Source organism: Lycium ferocissimum, chromosome 10 (genome assembly GCF_029784015.1).
Source record: "Lycium ferocissimum isolate CSIRO_LF1 chromosome 10, AGI_CSIRO_Lferr_CH_V1, whole genome shotgun sequence".
Taxonomy (NCBI): domain Eukaryota; kingdom Viridiplantae; phylum Streptophyta; class Magnoliopsida; order Solanales; family Solanaceae; genus Lycium; species Lycium ferocissimum.
In genome coordinates, this window is record NC_081351.1 from 50,933,198 (window position 1) to 50,939,548 (window position 6,351).

The 6,351-nt window shown below is 34.4% G+C and overlaps 1 long non-coding RNA gene across 1 annotated transcript; it reads right to left on the reverse strand.

The window, feature by feature from the left end:
* Positions 1 to 3,197: 3,197 nt before the first annotated feature.
* LOC132035584 (uncharacterized) lies at positions 3,198 to 5,304 on the reverse strand. The gene is made up of 2 exons (XR_009409326.1): positions 5,192 to 5,304; positions 3,198 to 3,485 (listed from the first exon to the last, which is right to left on the reverse strand). It is a non-coding gene; the product is annotated as an uncharacterized LOC132035584 (long non-coding RNA).
* Positions 5,305 to 6,351: the final 1,047 nt, after the last annotated feature.

Consider the following 6,351-nt stretch of genomic DNA (forward strand, 5'->3'; position numbering starts at 1 on the left):
TCAAGGAAGAAGATGGTCAGATCGTTACTCAAACACCCGCCGATTGAGTGGCCTGAGATGGCACACGATGCAGACGACGAAGATGAAGACTCGGTGAGGAAGAAGAAGATGTAGATGGCGATGGCACAGATCTGGCCGTGTGTATTTTTGGTGGTGGAGGCGATGACACTGATTTTGAGATGGCGGCGGAGAGGATGACGTGGAGGTGGAGAGATTAGGGTTTTGGTGGTGGTGGAGAGATTAGGGTTTTTAATGGTGGTGGTGTCTCAAATTAGGGTTTTTGGTGGTGGTGGTGTCTCAGATTAGGGTTTTGGTGGTGGTGGTGTCTCAGATTAGGGTTTTGGTGGTGTCTCAGATCTGGCCGTGTGTATTTTTTGAATTTTTATGTGTATTTGTTAAACACCAAATACATTAAAAAAATCTACATCTCACAAATACATTATTTTTTAATGTATTTCTCTTTTGTATTTTTTGAGTGTATTTTTTATTGTATTTGTTAATAGCCAAACACACTGTTTTTTAATGTATTTGTCATGTATTTGAATTTTTTTGTCTTGTATCTGAATGTATTTGTTGAAATCCATTCAAATATACGAAAATTTGAATGTATTTGGCTTCATATGTAGTTGGAATGTACACAATGTATTTGAAATACATCAAAGAAATACGTCAGAAAAAGCCACTGAAATACATCAAAAACAAAAAAACAAAAAATAATCACTAAAATACATTAAAAAAAAATCACTGAAATACATAAAAAAAAGACACGGAAATACATTATAGAAAAAAAAAATATCACTGAAATACATCAAATCAAAAAGAAAATTCACTAAATACATCAAAAATAATAATATTAATATCTAATTTAATAGCTCCACCTTTAAAGGCTAAAATCAAGGATCCTGTTTTTTTTTTTTTTTGAACCATGTTCTCGTGTATTTGTTGACACGCGAAAACATACACTATTTTGATAAAATGTAGCTACAAATGGTAATATTTAAAAGGGTAGCTACAAATGGTAGGAAGCTACAATTAGGTAGTCATTTGAGTAATTTTACTTGAAGATTTTTAACTTTTTATTATAAATGACCAAGTTAAGTTAAATTATAGATTTAATTCAACGTCTAGGGCATATACACATTTTAAAGAAATAACTATTTAAAGTATCCAAATTATAAAATTAATTCATTAATTGAATTATTGGAGTAATTAAGTGTTAAATATACTACTATATACATGACCACTTTCAAAAATCTCGTTTTACAAACAAGTTGTACTCTTTAGCCTCAAAACATTTTAAACTCCGCCTGTAACTGTGTCTGCGGATTTTCTGAGATGCCTAACACCTTTCTCGGAAAATCATTCGATCTTTACCTTTTCTCTCTGGTTTTTTAATGCTTTAAGGATAAATACCTTCTTTTTTAAATGGGCTCCTAATTCTCGAAATAAATTAGTTGGTGACTCTGTTATTTTTAAAGTTAAGATATAAATACGTTTTTAAACTCGCTTGGTATAACAAGAAACCCAAAGTACGACAATAACACATTAACATATATTTGTTTTTAGTTGTTTTAATCTATTCATTACATTAAAATTAGTTTATTAGTATTGGCACATCATTGAATCAAAATTCAAAAAATTCATTCACTTGCTATTCTTTTTTAAGATAACAAAAAGCTAAAATACGAAAAGAAAAATTTGGTAATAATAACTCCTTCCTTTTCATAGGTTTTCAACCTTTTATACTATTAATGACCTAATATTTTTCTTAAGTGCTTGTATTTTACCTTATAAATACTGGATTTGAGTATAAATTGTTGATAAAAATTTAGTATGTTTATTGTTCTTTTGGAGAATCTAACCAAGAAAAATTAGTATCCTCGAGGGGATAATTGGTTTGACCTTAGATTTGATTGATTACATTTTCCAAAAATAGAAAACAATGAAAAGAGAAAAAAAGAAAAACGTGAACTGAAACACAAAACAATCACTAGAGAATCTCTTGGCTTAGGCTGCAGGAAAATAAAGAGAAATTCTAAAAATGACCAAAAATTATTATTTAAAATATATAAATTTTCATTTTACTCAAATAAAAATCATCCAAAGAGCATCATACATAAGTTTTAGGAGGTGGCGGGGGAATACAACAACGACATTGTAGGCCGATAGTACATCCACAACCTAGGTAGCCACCTAAATGATCTCTACACCAGGCCACACAATCATCATCATTGTGGCATTGAACCTCATCCGTGCTTATCTCATTCTTTGGAATGGTTTGGGTTTTCCGCTCTCAAAGATTTTCCTATCTCGTCGAAATTGCAAAGAACTAAGCAAAATAGAAAAATCAAAGTCGGTGTAGTCTTTGCCATTTCAAGAATTAAACTATGTGAGTATGAGTATATATTTTGTATATAGAATATGATAGATCTTTAAGTTTTGCCTGTATTTATAGTCTGTAAAAAGAATGCTAGCATGTTCATTATTTAAGAAGTTACCTAAAAAGGAGAAACAACCTATAGATTGGATCAAAAGCTACCTAAAAATGATAAACTGGTTTATAGAAATTTAGATTTATATGTTTTTAGAATATAAATAAAAATATTGCCTATATTTGTGCACATAAATAGGTAAGTAACTAAGTATTAGTATTACAATATGCCAACATGTGTATGTTAATGTAACTTTTTATAATGATAAGTATTAATATCACAGTATGACAACATAGGTATGTTAATGTAACTTTTTATAGTGATATTAATTAACATACTCTATATATAATCTAGATTCTTTTTTCACTTTTGGTAACTTGTTTATGGAAAGACGATTTTCAAAATGTATTATGTTTTTAATTTCCTTTGTCCTTTTAATTTCTTGTTAGTGATCTCTTTTTTCTTAAAAAAATTTAAGCAAATAATTAGGAGAATTACTTTTATTTCTTCGTTAGAAGAAGACATTATTTCAGTTTTTTTTACTGTCCATTTCATTTGGTCAGGTTGATCCTTTTTTTTTCTTTTTTCTGACGGACAGTCTGAGTAGAGAGTGGTAGCGGGTGAGGAGAGTGTGTTTATTTTTGTCACGACCCAATTTCACTAAGTCATGCGGGCACCTGCCTTTCCCACCTCGGTAGGCGAACCCTTAACTCAACAATCTCAAAGTCATAAATAAACAATAAACAAGAGGAAGAGATAAAAATTACGAAAGTCTGACGATAATCATATAGAAATGTGTGGAAGTAAGGAATTACATCAAATCCACCCAGAGTCTGATCTAACCATACAAGAGCAACTAACTAGATACTACAAGTCAGAAAGCAACAAAATACATCAAAAGTATGAATATGTCTCGGGATATGAAATAAGACATAGACAAAGGAAGAATCTCTAAGGTGGCGGACGTCCTCGTGCTCACCTAGTAGACTCTAAACGGCAACTCTCAGAACGACTGTCAGCCACGAGAAACAGAGGTCAATCTCACCTGGAATTCTGCATTCATAAAAGAATGCAGCAAGTGCGTGTCAAGTACAAACAACGATCGATAGGTATCATAGGGCCGGACTAAGACTAGTTGACATATATAAAGACAATAAGGTAAGAGAAAACAAGCAAACCACATAGTACAAGTCATGCTTCCAATAAATCGGCTCACATAATCAATCCTTGATGTAATAACTAGCCCCAAGTGAAACAAATATCCAAGTATACTAAAAACCAAGTCCCATCAAGACAATTCAACACGTAGCCCATATCAAATACAGTCCAAGAATATGACTAACTTAGTATCCAAATCATAAGCAACCATGAAGCATAATCAGACAATGCAATATGAGATATGAATGCAATACAATGCCTGTACTCTTATACACCGACAACGGAATAACTCCATGCCTCGGCAGCACAACCCATGGGGTCCCGCAAAGTCCAAGCACCGTCACACCTCACACAGCTCAGAGGACCCAATTATTTATAAGTTTCTCATTATCGGTGTTCCATATCAGCCCCTCCGCACACAGCTTAGAGGTAACTTACCATGTTCCATAATCATCAATTTTCCTTCTCATTTCCATCAATAGTGCTAGTCACACAGCATAATAAAATGATATGAAATGAATATGGAATGATGCAAGAACAAATAATGAACAATATGAAGTTCAAGTTGTGCCACACACAATGCATCAATTATGAAATGAATATGGAACGATGCAAGTACAGCAATGAATAATATCAAGTTCAATTGTGCCACACACAGCGCACACATATCGTTAACAAGTGATCCACATAGTAATCATAATGAATCTCCAATTTTAATAATAATAAGAGCCAACTATCCAAAAATGGCTATACCAATTACGAGGCATACACTAAGTACCAGTATCAATATCAAGTAATTTCATCCTTCCGATTTACTCCCAATCCAAAAACAATCCACCAATTTATACACAACGTACCAAATAGGGTCCTATGGAGTCTACAGGCCACTAGCTCGATCAAACAAGTCACAAGCAATACCAAAACCGAGGGCAACATCTAACCCAACTTTATACCGGAAGGTTTACATGAAATCTCTGACAATATCATCTAAATATACGCTTCGCTAGTCGAAGTCTCACCACAGGGATAAACCGTAACCTACCTGGAAGGCCGAACAGTAATATCACCAACAATTACGCCTTAGCCTTTTCTTTCCTTTGAGTCTCGAGATCAAGAAAGTCTAAACATATTCGAATCAAGAAATTAGAATTAAGAAGAACATCAAATGAACCCTACTTCTATTCAACACCCAAATCCCTAACCTATGGAATGGGTTTTATGAACTAAAAGGGTGAAATTAGGAATCCAAAGGTTCCAACATGAAATTAAAGCTCTAGGTGATCAATTCTCATCAATATCAAGCTAGAAGAACCAACAATTTACTCAAATTTGGATTCTAGGCAAAAATCCCAAATTTGGGTATAACCTTAAATTCACAAATTAAACCTTGGAAGTGGAAAACTCAAGTTACAATAGCTAATATCCATCAATGTCAGGCTAACCCATGCTAAATCCACCAAATAAATAAGGTTTTATCATAATAACATCATTAGAAAACAAAACCTACAAAACCCCCTCTTACTTTTACCATTTAAGAGAAATCTAGGCATGGATTATGGATTAGGAAAAGCTAATGAATTATTTAAAGGCAAGATTGATACCTTAGAGAAGAATTCAGTGAAAAACCCTCCAAAATCACCTTAACCTCAAGAACGAGTGTAGAAAATGACTTAATGTCTAAGGGTTTTAACACATTGAAAAGCCTCTGACTCAGCCAATACCACTTCTGCGGCATCGACGGCCACTCAGGCCGCCACGACAATCCACTCACAAATGATCTTAGCCGCTTCAGCAGCTAGGCAACCACTATAGCGGGCCCCAGAACTAGATTCCCTGGAATAAACACAATTTCAATCTCGAAATCCCGACTAATACCCGAGGCCATATGCTCATAAACCACATACACAGACACACATAAAAACATGCTACGAACGTACTCGTGGCCTCAATATTTCCAATAGAAGTCTTGTCGGCCAAGTCAACACCTGATACCTCAATTTTAACTTCCTAATTCAAGTCCCGAAATGCACCCGAGTGCATTGGGAACCGTACCAGCTATGTGCACAAGTTCTAAATGACCATCCGGACCTCTCAGAATCGACGAATTCCCGAAAAAGGTCTGTTTACTCAAAAGTTAATCTTGAGTCAACTTTTTTTCACTTAAAGCCAAATTTCCCAAAAACTCACCTAAGTCAAATCTGAACACCTCAGGAGGCGCGTCAACGGTCCTCTCAGGTTAAAAGTGAGCTAACAAACTAGGGAAAAGGTGAAAGAGATCCGAAAAGACTATAACGACTAAGTGGGTCGTTATAATTTTCTAAAACGAGTTCAGGTTCATGTTATTTCTCTCTTAAAAAAAGACATTACTTCATTTTTTTTTCCAGTCCATTTCATTCGGTCTGGTTGATCCATTTTTTCTGATGGACAGTCTGATAGAGTTGCGGGTAAGAAAGGTGTGTCTATTTTCTAAAATGAGTTCAGATTCGTATTGGGGCGCTCAACTACAAAAGTCATTCATCTTGTTAGGAGGATGGTGGAACAGTACAGGGAGAGGAAGAAAGAACTTCACATGGTATTCATCGACCTAGAAAAGGCATATGACAAAGTCCCAAGAGAGGTGCTATAAAGAAGCTTAGAGGCTAAAGGTGTACCGATAACATACACTAAGGCGATCAAGGATATCATGAAAGCCTAAACTTTGAACTTTGAGATGGTTTTCTTGAAAACCCTAGGTTAGAAATAAAGGATTTTACTTAGAACC